The sequence below is a fragment of the Macaca thibetana genome, chromosome 9, assembly GCF_024542745.1.
Source record: "Macaca thibetana thibetana isolate TM-01 chromosome 9, ASM2454274v1, whole genome shotgun sequence".
NCBI lineage: Eukaryota > Metazoa > Chordata > Mammalia > Primates > Cercopithecidae > Macaca > Macaca thibetana.
In genome coordinates, this window is record NC_065586.1 from 45,493,657 (window position 1) to 45,513,505 (window position 19,849).

General features: G+C 51.5%; 1 long non-coding RNA gene across 1 annotated transcript; it reads right to left on the reverse strand.

The window, feature by feature from the left end:
• Positions 1–7,549: 7,549 nt before the first annotated feature.
• Positions 7,550–8,962, reverse strand: LOC126962774 (uncharacterized). The gene is made up of 3 exons (XR_007728800.1): positions 8,605–8,962; positions 8,238–8,412; positions 7,550–8,017 (listed from the first exon to the last, which is right to left on the reverse strand). It is a non-coding gene; the product is annotated as an uncharacterized LOC126962774 (long non-coding RNA).
• Between the last annotated feature and the right edge of the window lie 10,887 nt (positions 8,963–19,849).

Here is a 19,849-nt window from a genome sequence, read left to right on the forward strand (position 1 = left end):
AGTGGCTCCAGGAGAGCTCGGGAGCTGTTTTGTAACATTCCATCCCCTCCGCCTCAATCACCTTTTTAAAGTTTTCTCAGAAAAACAATCCATGAACATCTTACCTTAACAGAGGAGCTTGAGTCTCACGGGCACACAGTCATGCAGGAAGGAGGTAAAATGGTACAGACCACTAGAGCTCACAGAATGTGTTCTAGTTCCTCAGGCTCTTAGGGTATTACTGGGGTCGCTCACTGTGCATTACCTTCACTTCTTTACAAGCAAATTAGCAGATTCAATGTGTCAACTCCAGAGGTAAGCGCTCCTGCTATTCCCATGGTGGTCCCATAGCGGGAACAGAGCTGGGCGTGGGCCTCAGAGAGCTCTGTGTGCAGATTCCTGCCCTGCTTCTTCCAGCAAGTTGCTCAACCTGCTCTGAACTCCAGGTCCCTCCCCGGTGCAGTGAGCATAGTAAGCCCCCGCCCCATGGAGTTCTGAGAACTGTGTGGGATCCTGCGTGTGCACCACTGGTGCTCATAACCCTGAGGTGCTTGCCCTCCAGCTGGGCTGTGTGAAAAGGAAAAGAGAAGAGCCAAGGGGTTTGCCCCCTTGCACACACCTTAGTCTTCCTGCTCCTTTCTATGTCTCCCCTCCGAGTGACTTTCATCCCCTGACCGTATCTCAGATGGTACAGAAGGCTGTCCATGGCCCCCGACTCCCCTCCCCACTGCAGGACTGCAGCTCTGCTCAGGAAAAGGCGGGGCTCATGGGGAAAGCATTGAGGTGGCCATGGGGTTCCCTGCCCAGGTGCCACTGACCTGGAGTCCTGAACTCCTGGACCCAGAGATGCCAGCAGAGCTGCCAGCAGGCTCTGCCCACAGGACAGCCCTACTGCTCCTCCCCCCGCCTGTGGGACAGGCCTGTGCTTGTGGAGTCCTGGCTGGAGCTGCCCTCAGGCAGAGGTGGTGCAGGCTGCTAGTGGGTGAGGGTTCAGGTGGAGTGATGGGAAGGACCCTACCCCTCTCCATCCCTCCTCTGTAAAACGGGTACCAGGCCGAGGCCCCCCATCACTCTAGGGGTCTCTGGGTGGCAGGTGCTTGGGTCTTCGTAACCTCTGCCCTGGAAGATGAAGTGGGGGTACCTGGTCATGCCTTGGAATGAGCTGTGCTGCGGGCCCAGCCAACTGCAGGGGTCCCGGAGCTTCTGGAGGTCAGTCCTGGTGCCTTTGCTGAGCAGGTCACTCCTTGCTTCTTCTGCAGACAACAAGGTTACCAGCATGATTATTGCTATGACCGATGGAGCACTGGTGCTAAATGCATTTCAGGACATTCTCAAAGAAGCTGGTCAGGTTCACAGTTACCAGCATTTTGCTCCACCTATTTTGATGACTAATACTTAATGCCTTCAAATGCGTTTCAGGAGACTCTCAAAGAAGCCAGCTGGGTTCACAGTTACCAGCATTTTGCTCCATCTATTTTGATGACTAATACTCAATGCCTCTTTGCCTTAGGCTGAAAGGCTTGGAGCCTGGGGGCCATCATTTACACCCTGGGTGTGGCTGATTATAAGATAGACCAGGTCATTCTGAACTGGTAACCAAGCACCACTCTGGAGCTGAGTGGAGAAAGGCGTCCCAGGCGGCTTTCCCAGGGCCACCCAGAGGACAGTCATCTAACTTGCCCCAAGTGATTTGGCCCAACCCATGGCCACTGCAAAAGTGATTGACAGCGTGTTGTCATCCCTGATAGTGGGCTGCAGGCTAGAGAAGGCTGTGGCCCTCAGAGCCTGACATTCTGCTGCCCCCAAAGCATGGGGGCAAGACACTGTCCCCTGGGCCTGTGACCTGCTGCATCCTCACCTCCTGGGCGGGGGTCCAAGCCACCCCCAGCAATTGATAACAGTAATTGCACACAGCCGGGACCACGTGTTTGCAGTGGGCAATGGAGTTTCGGAACAGCATGACCTAGTGGACAGAGTGAGTGGGGTGGATTTGAGAGGTGGTGGGGGCCTGGCTGCCGTGCCCTGAGGCTCACACTCCCTGCCCCTTTATACCCTACTCTCTATTCCAGATCAGAACACAGGTGTCTTGAGGTGAAGTCTGTGTGGAGCCCTCCGTTGTGTGTACAGGAGGTGAGCGCTGAGGAGGCCCCGCTGTAGTAAGAAGGGTGTGTGCTGCATGTGCGGTATGTGATGTGTGTGGTGTGTTTTGTGATGTGTGTGTGTTGGGTATAGTGGGTATATGGTGTGTGGGGTGTGTTTTGTGATGTGTGTGTGTGTGTGTGTTGGCCATAGTGGGTATATGGTATGTGAGTGTGCGTGGTGTGGTGTGTGCTGTAGAAGTTGTGTTTGGTTGCATGTGGGGTTTGTGTGTGTGTATGTGCTGTGTGAGTGTGTGTTGCGCATCATGTATGGTGTGTGGTGTGTGTGGTATGTACATGGTGTGTAGATCATGCATGTTTCTGGTACAGTGTGTTTATATTGTGTCTGTGGTATATGTGTGCTAGTTGTATGCGGTATAGTGTGTTTGTGGTGTGGGTGTTGTATCTGTGTGTATGTGGTGTGGGCATGCACAACAGCTAACCTGGCCCATAGACCAGGAGCAGCCAGGGTTCATCTCAGGAATGCCAGGTGGGTGTGGGAGCTGAAATATCTGTGTAATTTACCACATAAACAAAACGGGAAAGAGGAACCAGGTAATAGGGGATGAGGAACAAGAAGTGGGGGTGTCAACATCCCACAGCACCCTGGGAGCCGAAGGGAACCTCCATAGCCTGAAAAAGTCGTCCACACAAACACCCTTGATTCTCCTAGGCCCCAAAGGATAAATCCCAGCACACATCCATGCTGTCTGGGATGTGGAGAGAATGTCTTCTTGCCAGCCAGGGTCCCAGCATCGGTGGTGACAGCCCTGTGAGGGCCTCTGTGATGACCCCTGTCTGTCCTGAGCTGGAGGACGTGGGCTGGGGCTGGGCATGGCTGACATTTGTACAACTGCAGCTACTGGGCAGAGGAAGAGAGCCCTGGGCGTACTCCCTCCGGGAGGACAGCACGAGGCCCTTAGCAAGACCACCAGGACCTCCAGCAGTTGCACTCTGGCCTGCCTGTTCCTCACTGCAGAGCACCTTGGCACTATGCTGTGGGGACAGACATATGGTCCATATCTGAGCTCTGCTCTCCATGAGCACACAACCAGGAGCAAATAGTCCAATTCCAGCGAGCTCCAGAGGTGCCTCCCATGAACAGAAAGGACGCTGTCAGGCCCGTCGTGAGTCCCAAGGCACTGGGCTGTGCTGGGCCTGGCACAAGGCTGGGAGCTGGTAGGACCCCAAAGCAAGAACTACGCTGACACTTCCATGATTGGTCCTGGACTCTGGTCCCCCACCACGCCTCTCCGTCACGCAGAGCTGAGGGTGGGGGTGGAGTAGAGAGCTCCCCTTCCCCTCAGGGTCTCTTTCTGCTGCTCCTGGTTTAAAGCCGTTCAGCCGTGCAGCAGTGGTGACAGCTGTGCTCCTCTGATGATGTCCCCTGGACATGCACAGCCTGTGGCATCTGAGCAGCCCTGTCAACCCCAGGTGAGGATGTGAGTCGTCATCCTCCCTGGAGGCAGCTGAGTGGAGATGACAGGTGCCCTCTGCCCACCAGCTTCCAGCTTGGCCCGCTGCCTCTGCCCACGTGACCTGGCAGTCACAGCCCTGACCTGTCAGCTGTTGGCCGACTTGTACAAAGCCCCCCCACATGGAGGGTGACAGTCACAGTAGGGAAAGACCAAGGCAGGAGCCTGGAACCCAAATGCAACAGAATGAGCCCTGTCAGCAGGCCGCCACCAACAAGCCACAAGGGCTCCGGGGAGCCCAGGGAGGAGGCCAAGGAGGAAGGCACGCAGCCCAGACTCTCCCGTTTATCCCTGGGCCTCATATCCAGCCTGGCAGAGACCTCTGCTGGGCTCAGGACCAGCCTGGAGCAGTGAGGCTCTCCAGGGGCCACTCCCTGCTCTGGGCACCCTGTGCAGAGGTGGGACCAGGTGGGGCATAGGCACTCTGCAAGCCCTGCCTCAACGTGAAGGGCCGAGCCCACCTGCCCTTGGCAGTCCTGCTCGAAGGACACCTCGTCCTGGAAGCCTTCCCTGATGACCAGCCCCTCTGACTCCCTGCAGCCCAAGGGCTTGGTCTGTCCCTCTCGTCAGTCACTTGTCACTCAGGATGTACTATGACTTCTGGTTGTCTATGTCCAAGTATAATTTTCTTATTTAGTTCTGTCTTTCTTCTAATCTTTCATTATTAAATTTTTCAAACTTTACAGCCAAGTGGAAATGATTGTGCAATGTACATGCCTGTTTGTGTCGTGGAGATTTTTAATTAATGCTTGACCACGCTTGCTTTATCCTGTCTCTGTGTGTTTCTTCCTCTCTCTGTCTATCTTTCTCTCCACCAATTCATCTTATTTTTGGATGCATTCAAAGTATTTTATAGTCCTCAGGGTACTTTACCCCTAAACCCTTCAGTTTGTATATCTTTCACTAGGGAACAGTATTTGTTAAGTTCTCTTTTTGCAGCGCACAAATCTTTTTTTTTTTTTTTTTTTTTTTTTTTTTGAGACGGAGTCTCGCTCTGTCACCCAGGCTGGAGTGCAGTGGCCGGATCTCAGCTCACTGCAAGCTCCGCCTCCCGGGTTCACGCCATTCTCCTGCCTCAGCCTCCCGAGTAGCTGGGACTACAGGCGCCTGCCACCTCGCCCGGCTAAGTTTTTTTGTATTTTTTAGTAGAGACGGGGTTTCACTGTGTTACCCAGGATGGTCTCGATCTCCTGACCTCGTGATCCGCCCGTCTCGGCCTCCCAAAGTTCTGGGATTACAGGCTTGAGCCACCGCGCCCGGCCGACAAATCTTAAGTGCATCATCTGTATGAGTTTTGACGAGAGCACACCACATCCGTGTAACCGCAGACCCTGTGAAGATGTGGAATGTTACCACGGCCCCAGAAAATCCCCTCAGACCTCTCTGTGCATGTGGCTCAGTAGTTCCCTGGGATTGAGACAAGAAGTGGAATTGTTGCATTAAGGGCACACACTTGTGAAACGTTCTTCAGTAGTGTTGCTTATCTGTCCAGGCCACACCAAGCAGTGTGCGGGAGTCCTAGGCCCCACTGCCCCCCTCCCCCAGCACAGGTGACTTCCATCTGTGTCCTGTTGCCCTTCTGGTAAGTCGTCAGCCCTACCACACTGCTCAGGACTGCAAGGACTTGACCCCTGTGGCCTGAGGGAGCACTGTAGGATTTCAGGGTGGAGAGCTCCAGCTGAACTGCCCCTGTGCAGAGGCTGAGGCAGGGTGCCTTTCCTGGCTTCCTTGGATTGGGAAGGGTGTGGGAGTCCTCCTGTGTCCTCAAGGCCCAACTACCTCCTCGTGGACCCTCAGTGACACCAGATGAGGATTTGGTCCAGTGGACACACAGATATTCATTCAGACACAGCCACTTCCTTGTAGGGAAGCCCCCTGGGAATTCAGTTTTGGGGATGGATCACAGGAGCAGGGAAGTCAGAGTGGAGACTGCCCTCCACTCTTCCTCACTTGGACTTTTGAGTGTTGTTCTTACATAATCCAAGCAAGAGATTATTCATGGATATGACTTTAATAATGCAAAGAGCCAGGACCAAGTTATTTGCAGATTCAAGTTTAGCAAAACAAAAGTCATTGGTAAGTAGCCTCCTCTGAAATCTGCAATGATCCAATGAGGTTTTCCTTTGAGCATTACGGTGACATTCAAACGATTTCAGATTTCAGAGCATTTTGGATTTTGAATTTTCAGATTAGGGATACTCAACCTAACTAAGCAAGGTCACCTGTGTAGAGCAGCTGGCACAAGTATGGACTTTATAATATTTTAAACTCTCCTATCGTTTGGCAACACTCAAGCATCGGGGAACCTCTGCAATTGGAGAGTGGCCTGAGGAAGCGCCCAGTCTAGGCAGACACTGTGCCCTGGGTACCGGGGGAGTGTGCTCTTCCCTGCTGAGTGCCTTTGGATTTTCTGCATCCCCCTCAATTCTCCCTCTTGACCCCTTGATACATTCATTCCATCTGATCATGTTATGTTCAATGGGCTCTTATTCAGGGTCATCTGGCAAACTTGGAATGACTCCTCTCCCTGCAGGATGCTTCTCGGCCATCTCTCCTGCTGTCCCTGCGTATATAGAGTGGGGCAGAGGCTGTCATTGTCACAGTCTCATGTGGCAGAGTTGTGTAGGTGGTCTCAGGCCATTAAGATTCCACTGACGTATACTTTCATGGGAGTGACTTAGGGACGGAGCAGCCCCTTCCTAAGGAGAGCTACTGGGTATTGACTGCTTCTTATATCAGGTATTGTGCCAAGTGCCTTACACTCACTGTCTCCATGAATTCTCCAAGCAGCCTTACTGCATTTCCTTTGCATGGGTGGATAACTAGGGCAGGGGTGACGGAAGAGCTTTCCCAGCACCACACACCTGGAGAGTAGACCCAGGAGATCTGTCTGCCCAGTGGGGGCCTTCCGTGTCCCTGAGATGATGGTTTTTGGGGAAGGCATGGCCCTGCCTATCCCCAGGAAGTCCAATCAGACGCCTCCTCTGCCCGCCTGTGGGTGCACTGGTTTCCTGGAGGGCACTAGTTTTTTCTCCAAGGTGGGCCAGCACCAGGTCTCACATAGGAAAGCCCATGCCACAGTCCTGGGTGCCTCTGCAGAAGGCCACACTGCTCCTGGTTGGTGACTGTGCAGAAGTGACTGGGCATGGCTGTGTATTGCAGGGAGCTAGGATGCACTGAGGAGTGACTTTGTCATTGATTACATTTTCCTCTGAAGAAAACATTCATGAAACATTTTAGAAATAGGGAAGCAAGAAGACATATTCAAAGCTTGATGTTTCTATCTGCTTCATGTTTTCTGTCTTTATAGGCTACATTTTTGTAATTTAAGAAATTTTTTAATATGGTGACTGAAGTATGGGTTTAATCAGTTAATCTGTTTGAAAACTCTTTTTCCAGCAGCCCGGTGTTGCTGGGCCTTCTGCCCATCTTGGCCCTGAACCATGGCCTCAGGGTGCCAGTGCCACCCGCCCTCCCCTGGAGCTCCCTGAGCTGTCCCAAATGCCATACTGCAGTCAGATCACACCTCTTGGGGATTTTTAACCCAGTAATCCCAATCTTTCCATCTCTCAAAGTAAATCTGTTTCCTAACCATGTTTTCCTGATCGTTATCTTTATCAGCACCAAGGAAGAGGTCAACAGTTTAGAAATTCATGGCTAATCTGACAGTTGGGTTCAGGCCAACAAATTGTTCCATGTGGAAATGAATCATTTTGCCCACAGTAACACTGACCTACATGAAAAAGAGGAAAACAATAGAAATTACTTTTATGTATACATGAAATTTTAATTTATAAAATTATATTATATTTTGCTATACATTTGTACAATTATTTTACAGTGTTAATTATATTTTATTATAAAAATCATACAATGTAGAAAAAAGAAACATAGACAAAACATAATGAATAAAAACATTACCCCAAATCCCAAACCCAAAGACAAGTGCTATTAACATTTTCAACTACAGCATAATAAATTTAATTTTGCTTAAATATGACGGAAGAAAAAGAAAATGAAATGGGATTGAAGAAACTGTGGAGCATCACACGAATGCTTCTGGTCGCCTGTGATGAAGTGGCTGTCCCTTTCCCTCCATGCCTCTCCTTCCCTCTGCTCATGGACATCACAGCACATCACACTCTGCCATCTATTTTGTTCTCTATTTTTAATTTTGTTGTCTGTCTCCCACGCAGTCCTTAAAGGTGAGTTCTTGAGAGCAGGGACTCTGCCTGCCTGTTCCTGTTACACAGCAGAGCGCTGCACAGGGCCTGGGTGTGGCGGGTGCTCATAGGGGTCTCTGCAATAGGAAAGCAGAGCCCAGATGCCGGTCGTGGACCACGGGGTCAGCTCTGCGTGATGAGGACCGGAGGTGGGAGGGACAGTGGACGAACATGTGCATCGACATTCTTCCCACGTCATTTCCTTTTAGAAAAAAAAAAAAAAAATCAGTATGGACAAGACTTTCATGACTTGCCCTGGACCAAAGATTAAAAACAACCTGGACAGTAAGAATCTCTGGCAGGAGGCCCTAGAGGGCAGGAGGCCAAGGGTCACAGTTGGGCACCGTGAGGTGTACAGAATGTGGATGCTCCCCTGCTGGGGCAGCACGTGTCTGCGGCTGGTCTAAGGACACAGTGCTCACCTCCCTTGTTGGTGGCCCCCAAGGTGTTCAGGGATCCGCAGTGTCCTAGGGATCTGCAGTGTCCTAGAGATCTGCAGTGTCCTAGGGTCTGTGAGGAGGGCAAGATGCCGGAGATGATTGCCCGAGGAATGGTACCGTTGCTCCAGGTCACCTTTCAGAGTTAAGCCAACGGACTCTGTAAATACAGAAGAGCCAGAATGGTTGACACCAAGCAGCCATTTGTGGTCATTTAGGACACAGTCACAATGACATGAGATCTCATGCAAGGCCCCTCGCTGCTGGACCCACATCCCCCTTGGCCATCATTGCTGAGGTAGACCTCATAGTGCTTTGGGGAATGAGAGCATTGCCCATGCTGTCCACTCACCGAGGGCAAGAACTGCATCTCCCTGGGCTGGCTGTCACCATCTTCGCTTTCTGTGCTTTAGGGAGGTCTTTGTTGAAGCCAGCCTGAACAATGGCAGAAATGTCTTTTCTAATGACATCACTTTGAAGAGCACCACCTGTGTGAGTACCAGGGTGGGGATGCCACCAACCTGGGCTGTCCAGAGCCCCTGCACTGGAATGAGGTACACCCTGGGGAGGACAGGAAGAGCACACAGTTCCTAGGCAGTCCCAGAAAAGTAGCATGTGCAGCAGACACCTGAGCCTGCTTGATCCTGTTCCAGCTGGCACAGGGGGGTTAGGCTTGGAGGCTGTGTGCCAGGAGCCAGAATCCAGGACCTCTAGAGTCTCCAGCTTCTCCACATGGGCCTCCCAGGTCCAGGGGATCTGGAGAATTCCACGCACTACCTTCAGGATGCGCGTGCCGCTGAACCGGTGCCCCAGCTGCTAATCTGATCCTAAACCCACTTACAACCCCATCCCCGCAGCCTGCCTGGTAGTCATCTGCTGTCATTTCCCAGATGCTGTCAGCCTCCTTTCTGCCTCTCCTCCCTGCTCGGGCCCCGGAGCTGCCCCTCTCTGCTCCCTCCCCGAGCCCTGCAGTATGTCCCCTCCCGCTGCTGATGGGGAGGCTGTCAGGCGCCCAGGCCAGGCTCAGGCCCAGCTCAGGCCAGCACAGGTTCTCTCCTCTCCCCTCCCTAGCCTTCTTTCTAAGCAGAGGTGGAAGGCCTGGGCAGCCTGCATTCCCACGGATGCCGCCCAAAGTCCCTTTACTGTGAAGAACAGCCAGAGAAGAGTTCCCGTTGCTTACACCCCATGTATCCCTGGTTCTGAGCCAGGCCTTTCTCCGAGCTCTGTAAACCTCACAAGTGCCCCCAGGGAGGGAGGCTTATTCCCTTTCCACAAGTGTGGAGGCTGAGGCTCAGAGCGGTGCGTGGATGTGCCCATGGTGCAGAGCCTGGAAGTGGGGAGAGCGGCTGTGGGGGATGGACCCGGGTCTCCTGCCCCTGCTCCTGCACCTGCACCTCTCTCGGCCACGGTACCCCCACCCTCACTTATCTTTGTACCTGTAGATTTAGTTGTCCTCAAAGAAGCCCTGTGCTGCAAGCGAGGTGTTCAGTGAGGCTAGGTTCATCAGATCACAGAAACTTCTGGGACTTTCTTGGCAACGCTCTAGGGCAGAGCCTTTGAGCAGGACCGAAGGAGGAGTCTGTAGCTCTCTGGTGACCAGCCCTGGCCACTAGCCTCACTTTGGTACATGGAGGAGGGACCAGCTAGGGAGAGCGAGGAGTGGGCAGATGGGTCACCAAATGGTGGGCACCGGGAAGAGGCCACCCAGGCCACTGACATTTGGATTGTCTACCAGGCGTAGTGCACGTTAATACCTTTCTCCTACAGGGTGCCAGTCCACCACAGACCACCATTCGCCACAGGCAACCCGTCCATCACAGAACACGCATCCATCACGGACTACCTGTCCATCACAGGCCACTCATCCACCCCAGAGCACCCATTCATTATAGAACACCCGTCCACCACAGGCCACCCATCCATCACAGGCCACCCATTTACCACAGAGCACCCATCCACCACACAGCACCCATTCACCACAGATCACCCACCCAACACAGAACACCCATCCACTACAGGCCACCCATTCACCACACAGCACCCATCCACCACAGAACATTCATCCACCACAGGCCACCCAATCGCCACAGAGCACCCATTTACCATAGAACACCCATCCATCACAGAACATGTGTCCACCACAGACTACCTGTCCACTACAGGCCACCCATTCATCACAGGCCACCCATCCACCACAGGCCAACCATTCCCCACAGGCCACCCATTCCCCATAGGCCACCTTTTCACCATAGAGCCCCCATTCACCACAGAACACCCATTCATCCCAGGGCACCCATTCACCACAAAGCACCCATCCATTACAGCCCCTACATCCACCACAGGCCAGCCATTCACCACAGAGCCCCCATCCATCACAGAACACCCGTCTGCCACAGGCCACCCATTCACCACAGAGCACCCATCCACCACAGGCCAGCCATTCACCACAGGCCACCCATTCACCACAGAGCACCCATCCACCACAGGCCAGCCATTCACCACAGGCCACCCATTCACCACAGAGCCTCCATCCACCACAGGCCACACATTCACCACAGAGCCCCCATCCACCACAGGCCAGCCATTCACCACAGAGCCTCCATCCACCACAGGCCACGCATTCACCACAGAGCCCCCATCCATCACAGGCCAGCCATTCACCACAGGCCACCCATTCACCACAGAGCCTCCATCCACCACAGGCCACGCATTCACCACAGAACTCCCATCCATCACAGGCCAGCCATTCACCACAGGCCACCCATTTACCATAGAGCCCCCATCCATCACAGGCCAGCCATTCGCCACAGGCCACCCATTCACCACAAAGCCCCCATCCATCACAGGCCACGCATTCACCACAGAGCCCCCATCCATCACAGGCCATGCATTCACCACAGAGCCTCCATCCATCACAGGCCAGCCATTCACCACAGAGCCCCCATCCATCACAGGCCATGCATTCACCACAGAGCCTCCATCCATCACAGGCCAGCCATTCACCACAGGCCACGCATTCACCACAGAGCCCCCATCCATCACAGGCCACGCATTCACCACAGAACCCCCATCCATCACAGGCCAACCATCCACCACAGGCCACCCATTCACCACAGAGCCCCCATCCATCACAGGCCAGCCATTCACCACAGGCCACGCATTCACCACAAAGCCCCCATCCATCACAGGCCATGCATTCACCACAGAGCCCCCATCCATCACAGGCCAACCATCCACCACAGGCCACCCATTCACCACAGAGCCCCCATCCATCACAGGCCACGCATTCACCACAGAACCCCCATCCATCACAGGCCAACCATCCACCACAGGCCACCCATTCACCACAGAGCCCCCATCCATCACAGGCCAGCCATTTACCACAGGCCACGCATTCACCACAAAGCCCCCATCCATCACAGGCCAACCATCCACCACAGGCCACCCATTCACCACAGAGCACCCATCCATCACAGGCCACTCGTTCACCACAGAACACCCATCCATCACAGGCCAGCCATCCATCACAGGCCAGCCATTCACCACAGGCCACCCATTTACCACAGAGCAGCCATCCATCACAGGCCAGCCATCCATCACAGGCCAGCCATCCATCACAGGCCACTCGCCCACCACAGAGTCCCCATCCATCACAGGCCAACCTTCCATCACAGGCCACCCATCCATCACAGGCCACCCGTCCACCACAGTCCACCCATTCACCACAGAATATCCATCTATCACAGAGCACCCTTCCACCCCAAACCAGCCATCTATCACATACCACCCATCCACCACAGACCACCCGTCCATCATAGACCATTCATTTATCATAGACCATTCATTCACTGCAAACCACCCATCCATCACACACCACCCATCCACCACAGACCACCCATCCACCACAAAACACCCGTTAATCACACACTGCCCATCCATCACAGAGCGCCCATCCATCACAGCCCACTTGTTCATCAGAGAGTACCCATCTGCCACAGAGCACTCGTCCATCATAGGACACTGGTCCATCACAGGAGGCAAGTCAACCAGAGGGCTGGACAAGCAACCCACTAATCATCCAGGTCCTGCTGGCCCTGCTCCTGACCCTGCTGCTGCTTTGTGGTTTCTGGCAGGTGTGTGACAGGAGAATAAGTGCTCCCTGCCCGCCCAGCCCTGGGGCTCAGACACAGGTCCAACCTCCAAGGGACTTCAGCATGTGACTGCCGCATGATCCCACCTGTGGGAAGTTTCCCATCAGTTCCCAGGTCATCACATGAGCCAAGGGAAGCTGTCCACACGTTCACAGAGTCTAGGAATCCTAGGCTTCTGTAGGACCTCCTGCCCCGGCTGGTCACAGAGAGCTGGCCTGGGATGCCCTGGACATGGGGCTGAGGCCTGCCCTGGCTCCTAGAGAAAAGTGACCCCAGAATCCCTGAAACCAGGGCTACCTCAACAATCCGGACTTCCGGAAGCCTCAGATGGACAGGCCAGGAGGCGTCCTCTGTGTGGAGGGAGGAAGAGAGGGTCCCCCATGAGGCCCTGCTGGCCCAAATGGAAGACAGTGCTATAACCCCCAGCTGTCTGTGCCTTGAGAAACCAGCGTGGATCTTGGCATATGTCTGGTGCCTTCTCCATTCCTTCATCTGTCTTTACTGAGCTCCAGCTTCCTCTGGGCCCCATGCTGGGCTGGGGAGGGACAGAAATGAAGCAGCCACTGTTCCCCATGGGGAGCTCACAGTCCTGTCTGGTCAGGGCTGAGGATGAAACGTCCACCCCACAGGAGTGGGAATGGCTACCTGTAAGGCAGAGCAGGACCCAAAAGCAGAGATGGAGCCCAGGGCGGGGAGGGCGATAGAGGCCTTGGAGTTGAGGTGGATGGACCCAGCCCAGAGAGCTGCAGACAGACAGAGCAGGGGGAGGAGAGGACAGAGCCCAGCCCAGGGAACACACAGGTCTCATCTCTGCCCAGGGAGCCACGAGGGGAGGAAACCGGGGACTCAGCCATGAGGCTGGGAGGTCAGGGAATTCTCCCAGGGACAGATAGGCTCTCCCTGAGGAAGGGAAGAGGGGCGGGCGCTCTCTTTTCCATATGGCTGTGGGCAGAGAAGGACACTTGCAGGGGCTGGGCCTCTCTAGGGACCTGATCCCTGGCCTGGCTGACCCTAGGAACCCCACAGCAGCAGTACAGGGGTTCCCCTTGGATAAGGTTGGAGGCTGAGGCCTGGAAGAAGGAGCCTGCTGGGTACAGCACAGGCTCAGAGTGCCCAGGTGACACCCTAAAGACCGTGCTCTGTCCTGCTGCCCCACCCCCATCCAGCTCTGCTCCATACCAGGGTCCCAGCTGGGTACAAGGCCAAGGCAGAGCCAGCCCACTCCCATCCAGCTCTACTCCAGACCAGGGTCCCAGCTGTGTACAGGGCCAAGGCAGAGCCTGCCCACCCCCATCCAGGCCATGTTTGTCTCTTTTGAACATTCTAGACTGTCAAGGATCCACCACCTCTGCAGAAACCAGAAAAGGTAAGTCGCAGTTCCAGTCCCGATATTGTCACATCCCAAGGAGTCCACTGACCTTCACCAAGAGTGCCATGAAGCCTGAGCCCCATGACCTCCACCTACTTGGGAAGAGAAGAAGGTGACAGAGGGGCAGAGTGGAGCCTGAGAAGGGTGGGGACTCACAGTGATGTCCCCAGCACACCCTTCTTGCTCCCTGCACCCCTCAACATGAGCCTTCTCACCAATTCACAGCCTGGGGTGGCCAGTTTCAGCAACTGTGATGATCTCTCCTGAGTAAATGGGGCTCTTCTGACAATACCCACGGAGCATGTACAAGATGCTGAGGATGGAGCGCTCTGGAAAAGAAGCCCCATGTTTTAGGGATCTGGCCCCATCCCCAGCCTCCGGATGCGGGTGTGGCTCCATTTGGCCTCCCTGGATCCCTGTCTCCTGGCAGGGATGAGGGGCTGGCTAACGTTAGCTTCAAGGGACTGCAGGGCTGAAGGATGCAGGAGTCCTGGCAGGCACCGAGCTGGGAGAGACACCCAGCCCAGTGAACACAGGGGCCAGGAGTCCGGAAGCAGGCTCCTGGGACAGGGACCCACCCCAAGGGCCATGGGCAGTGGTGAGGGCAGTAGCTGAGGCAGGAGGCCCTGGACCTGAGATGGGGGAGGAACAGACCTCCCTGGCCAAGTCTGTCCACTGCGGTGCTGCAGAGTGGGCTCGGGGAGGATGCATCTGCAACCAGGTGGATGCGGACAGCCACTTGCAAATTCTGGGACCATTGCACAGCCCCCAGAGCAGGCCTCTTTCAACAAGGGTGGTCACGGGAGAACCAAAGGGACAGAGATGAAGTCGTTGGCATTTAGGGGAAAAACCATGTCTGCAAACCAGGAGGAGTTTGCATGTTTCTCACGCGAAAGATGCTCCCCTGTTGTGTGGGCTCCTCACTGGTCCTTTCATTCCACAGACGCACATCTGGGAGCGGTCAGCACTGTGCCTGGTTCTGGGGCAATGACACCATGGCCTTGCACTCAGGATCTGCCCGTAAAGGAAGCAAACAGTTGTTTTTCTTAGTTTAGAAGCCAGAATAGGAGAAACTACCTCCTCTTCCTTCATCACCACTGCCCCCGCCTCCTGTGAACACCTGCCCCACTGTGATTTTTTATTGCTGTGGGTGCCGAGGAGTGTACAGGATAAGAGGGATAGAGGTGAGAAGCACAGAGGGGCTGTGACCCCCAGGCTGGGACTGCAGGAGGAGGGTGCAGCTGGGTCCTGCTGCAGAGGCCTGGGCCCTGGAGGAAGGCAGGCTCTATGGGTGTTGGCCTTGGGTCACTTGATGCCAGGGGCAACCAGATGCCCACCTCACCCTAGTGTCCCAGTGGAGGACAAGTATGAGGGTTCCTGTCCCCTGCACCACCAGGCCTGTCCCAGCACAAGGAGTTTCCTCTTTGAAGGATCCAGATTTCTGGACATAGCAGCTAGTGACGTCTGAGCAGTCCTGGCTCTCCCAGGGGTTATAATCAGCTCTGGTAGTGGCTTAGGTTTCAAATCAGTGGCCTGCGGGTTGATGAGTCAAACAAACTGAATCACAAAGTCTCCCACAGGTCAGTAAAATATCAACGTAAAATAATCAAAGGGTCAGAATGTAGATTAAAGATAATTTATTCACTTGAAAAGATTGAGGATGGACCAACTGGGAAGCATAGATTCCAAAAAACAAGTCAGTATTACAAAGTGGAGAAGTTAGGGACCATTTATACAGACAAAGTTTAGGAAAGTTAAACTGAATTTTAACATCTGTCCATGTGAAGTTTAATGCATAGTTACAATGATCTGATTAGTGGAGATAGTCTTTCTCTTTTGGGAAAGGTATATTTAACATTCCACACTAAAGATGTAACTATCATGAGGTCTTGGGCACCCTCTGTTCTCAGTTAAGAACAGGACAACAAAAGGAGGCAAGTAATCTATAACAAGGATCAATGATGGGAAGGGAGGCGTTCTGGTCTCTGGTCTCTCCTAGTCATTTACAGAACTAGAACAATGAGAGAGAGTTAAGCTATAATCTATGAAGCCAAATTGCAAACATGGTATGTGACTGAGTCTTCAGGGCTTAACTTCCCCCTTAGCATAATAAATTTAGAAGGTCAGGACATTTTACTTCTCTTACATTTCTTCCTTTTCTTCAAATTATTTCAGAGAAAACGTGGCAGAAGAATCATGTATTTAAGTCAAAATCTCAAGTGAACATAGTATCCAATAGGTAGTTTTTACACCTTGCTTTCCTTTTTTCCCCACTTACGGGGTCCCTGGTTGTCTATTTTTTCCATCTTTATGTCCATGACTATCCAATGTTTAGTGCCCACTTACAAGTGAGAACATGCAGTATTTGACTTTCTGTTTCTGTTTTAATTTGTTTAGGGTAATGGGCCTCCAGCAGCATCCATGTTGCTGCAAAGGACATTTCAATCTTTTTGTTGGCCACATAATATTCCATGGCATATATGTGCCACACTTTCTTTATTCAATCCTAATTGGCACTTAGGTTGATTCAATGACTTTGCTATTGTGAATAGTGCTGCAATAAACATATGATTGCAGGTTTCTTTTTGACAGAAAAAAATTATTTTGCTTTTGGTAGATACCCAGTAGTGGTATTTTTTTCATTCTTTAAGAAATCTCCAATTCTGAAGTGGTCAAGATGGCTGACTAGAAGCAGCTAATGTGTACCACTCTCACAGAGAGGAACGGGAAGGGCGAGTAAATGCAGCACCTTCAACTGAAACATCTGGGTACACACATTGGGACTAATCAAGAAAACAACTCTACCCACAGAACATGGAGAAAAGTCAGGCAAGACACAGCCCACCAGGAAGACACATGGAGCCAGGGAAACCTCCCCCATCCAGGAAGACAGTACTGGAAAATCAGAGGTAACTAGGGACTAGAGTGGACCCCCAGCATACTGCAGCAGCCCTGAGGAAAAGTGGACAGACTGTTACATGGATGCCCATTCCAATATCGCCTCACTGGGAAGATGCTTAAGGCCCAGGCCTCCAGCCACCCCCTACCAGGGCTAGGGAGCCAGGAGCAGCTCTGCAACTCCCTGGATGGAGCTCCTAGTGGGAGGGGTGGGTTGCCATCTTTGCTGTCTTGCAACCCTTGCCCTTGCTGTCTCCAGGTGTGGAAGAGTCTGTGGGGACCAGGGGCTGGTCCAGACCCCCAGCAGAGAACAACCTTCTCTCAGAAAAGTGGCCAGATTATTCTCCATGCAGATTCCAGTTCTTACTTCTCCTCACTGGGCAGGGCCACCCGACCTAGATTCCAGTACAACCACCCTGCCTCTGCCTGATCACCACAATCAGAGGGAGCCCAGCATTCCCCAAGGAGGAAATCCCAGAGTCAAGCCACAACCCCTCTGCCACTACAGTTGCAGTGGCGCAGCCCTAACAGCCCTAGAACTGGGAAGGAGCAAAGGGCCTAGTCATTATGCTGGCACTTCCAGCACACTGCAGCCACCATACAGACAGGAGTCCAGCCCCTCTTTTCTGGGAACCCCCATCCCCACTCCAGAAGGCAAGACTCCTGGTTCATGAATACAGAACAGTCACTGCACCCACAGCTGAGTGAATACCACTGTAGTAACCCAGAGTTTTCCTGGGAAGAGGATCCCAGAGGCGTCTAACAGACCTTCTGCCACTTCCACAGTAACAGTTATATTCCAGATGCCCTTAATTTGGGGAAGATATAAATCATTATACCATAAAGACATATGCATGCGAATGTTCATTGCAGCAGTGTTCACAATAGAAAAGACATGGAATTAACCTAAATGCCTATCAATGACAGATTAGATTTTTTTTTAAAAGTGGTACATATACACCATGAAATACTATGCAGCCATAAAAAACAGGATGCTATCTTTTGCAAGAACATGGATGGAGCTAGAGGCTATTATTTTTAGCAAAATAATGCAGGAAGAGAAAACAAAATACTGCAGGTTTTCACTTATAAGTGGGAGCTAAATGATGAGAACTCATTAACAAAAAGAAGGGAATGACAGACAGTGGAATCTGCTAGAGGATGGAAGGTGAAAGGAAGGAGATGAGCAGAAAAAAATAACTATTGGGTATGAAGCTTAATACCTGGGTGATGAAATAATCTGTACAACAAACCCTCATGATACGACTTTACCTGTATAACAAACCTGAACATATGCTCCGGAAAAAAATTTCTTTAAAAGAAATCTTCATACTGTTTCTATAGGAGTTGAACTAATATACATTCTCACCAAGAGTGTATAAACATTCTCTTTTCTCTGCACCCTCACCAATATCTGTTATTTAAAAAATGTTTAAAGATAGCTATTCTGACTCGTGTGAGGTGGTATCTCATTGTGGTTTTGATTTGCATCTCTCTGATAATTAGCGATGTTGAGTATTTTTTCATATGTTTGTTGGACACTTGTATGTCTTGAGAAGCATCTGTTCATGTCCTTTGTCTGTTTGATAAGGGAGTCATTTGGGGGTTTTTGTTGTTGAGTTGTTTAAGATCTTTATAGATTCTATATATTAGTACCTTGAAGGATGCTTAGTTTGCAAATATTTTCTCCCATTTTTTAGGTTGTCTGCTTATTCTGTTGATGGTGTTTTCTATGTGTGTGTTAGTGTGTATGTGTGTGTGTGTGTGTGTGTGCAGAAGCTCTTTAGTTTTTGTGTGTTTTTTTTCTTTTTTTACTATACTTTAAGTTCTGGGGTACATGTGTAGAACATGCAGGTTTGTTACATAGGTACACACGTGCCATGGTGGTTTGCTGCACCCATCAACCCATCACCTACATCAGGTATTTCTCCTAACGTTATCCTTCCCCTAGCACCCCCCACCCCCAAACAGACCCTGGTGTGTGATGTTCCCCTCCCTATGTCCGTGTGTTCTTGCTGTTCAACTCCCACTTATAAGTGAGAACATGCAGTGTTTGGTTTCCTGTTCATGTGATAGTTTGCTGAGAATGATGGTTTCCAGCTTCACCCATGTCCCTGCAAAGGACATAAATTCACCCTTTTTATGGCTGCATAGTATTCCATGGTGTATATGTGCCACATTTTATTTACCCAGTCTATTATTGATGGACATTTGGGTTGGTTCTAAGTATTTGCTATTGTGAATAATGCCGCAATAAACATATGTGTGTGCGTGTCTTTATAGTAGAATGATTTATAATCCTTTGAGTATATACCCAGTAATGGGATTGCTGGGTGGAATAGTATTTCTAGTTCCAGATCCTTGAGGAATCACTACACTGTCTTCCACAATGGTTGAACTAATTTACACTCCCACCAACAGTGTAAAAGCGTTCCTATTTCTCCACATCCTCTCCAGCACCTGTTGTTTCCTGACTTTTTAATGATTGCCATTCTAACTGGTGTGAGATGGTATCTCATTGTGGTTTTGATTTGCATTTATCTGATGACCTGTGATGATGGGCATTTTTTTGATATGACTATTGGCTGCATAAATGCCTTCTTTTGAAAAGTGTCTGTTCATATCCTTTGCCCACTTTTTGATGGGGTTGTTTGTTTTTTCTTGTAAATTTGTTTTGTTTTGGTTTTTGTTTTTTGAGATGGAGTTTCACTCTTGTTGCCCAGGCTGGAGTGCAATGGCGTGATCTTGGCTCACCACAACCTCTGTCTCCCAGGTTCAAGCGATTCTCCTGCCTCAACCTCCCAAGTAGCTGAGATTACAGGCATGCATCACCAGGCCCAGCTAATTTTGTATTTTTAGCAGAGACAGGGTTTCTCCATGTTGGTCAGGCTGGTCTCAAACTCCCGACTTCAAGCAATTCTCCTACCTCAGCCTCCCAAAGTGCTGGAATTACAGGTATGAGCTACCACACCTGGTCTTTTTCTTGTAAATTTGTTTAAGTTCTTTGTAGATTCTGGATGTGAGCCCTTTGTCAGATGGATAGATTGCAAAAGTTTTCTCCCATTCTGTAGGTTGCCTGTTCACTCTAATGATAGTTTCTTCTGCTGTGCAGCAGCTCTTTAGTTTAATTAGATCCCATTTGTCAATTTTGGCTTTTGTTTCCATTGCTTTTGGTGTTT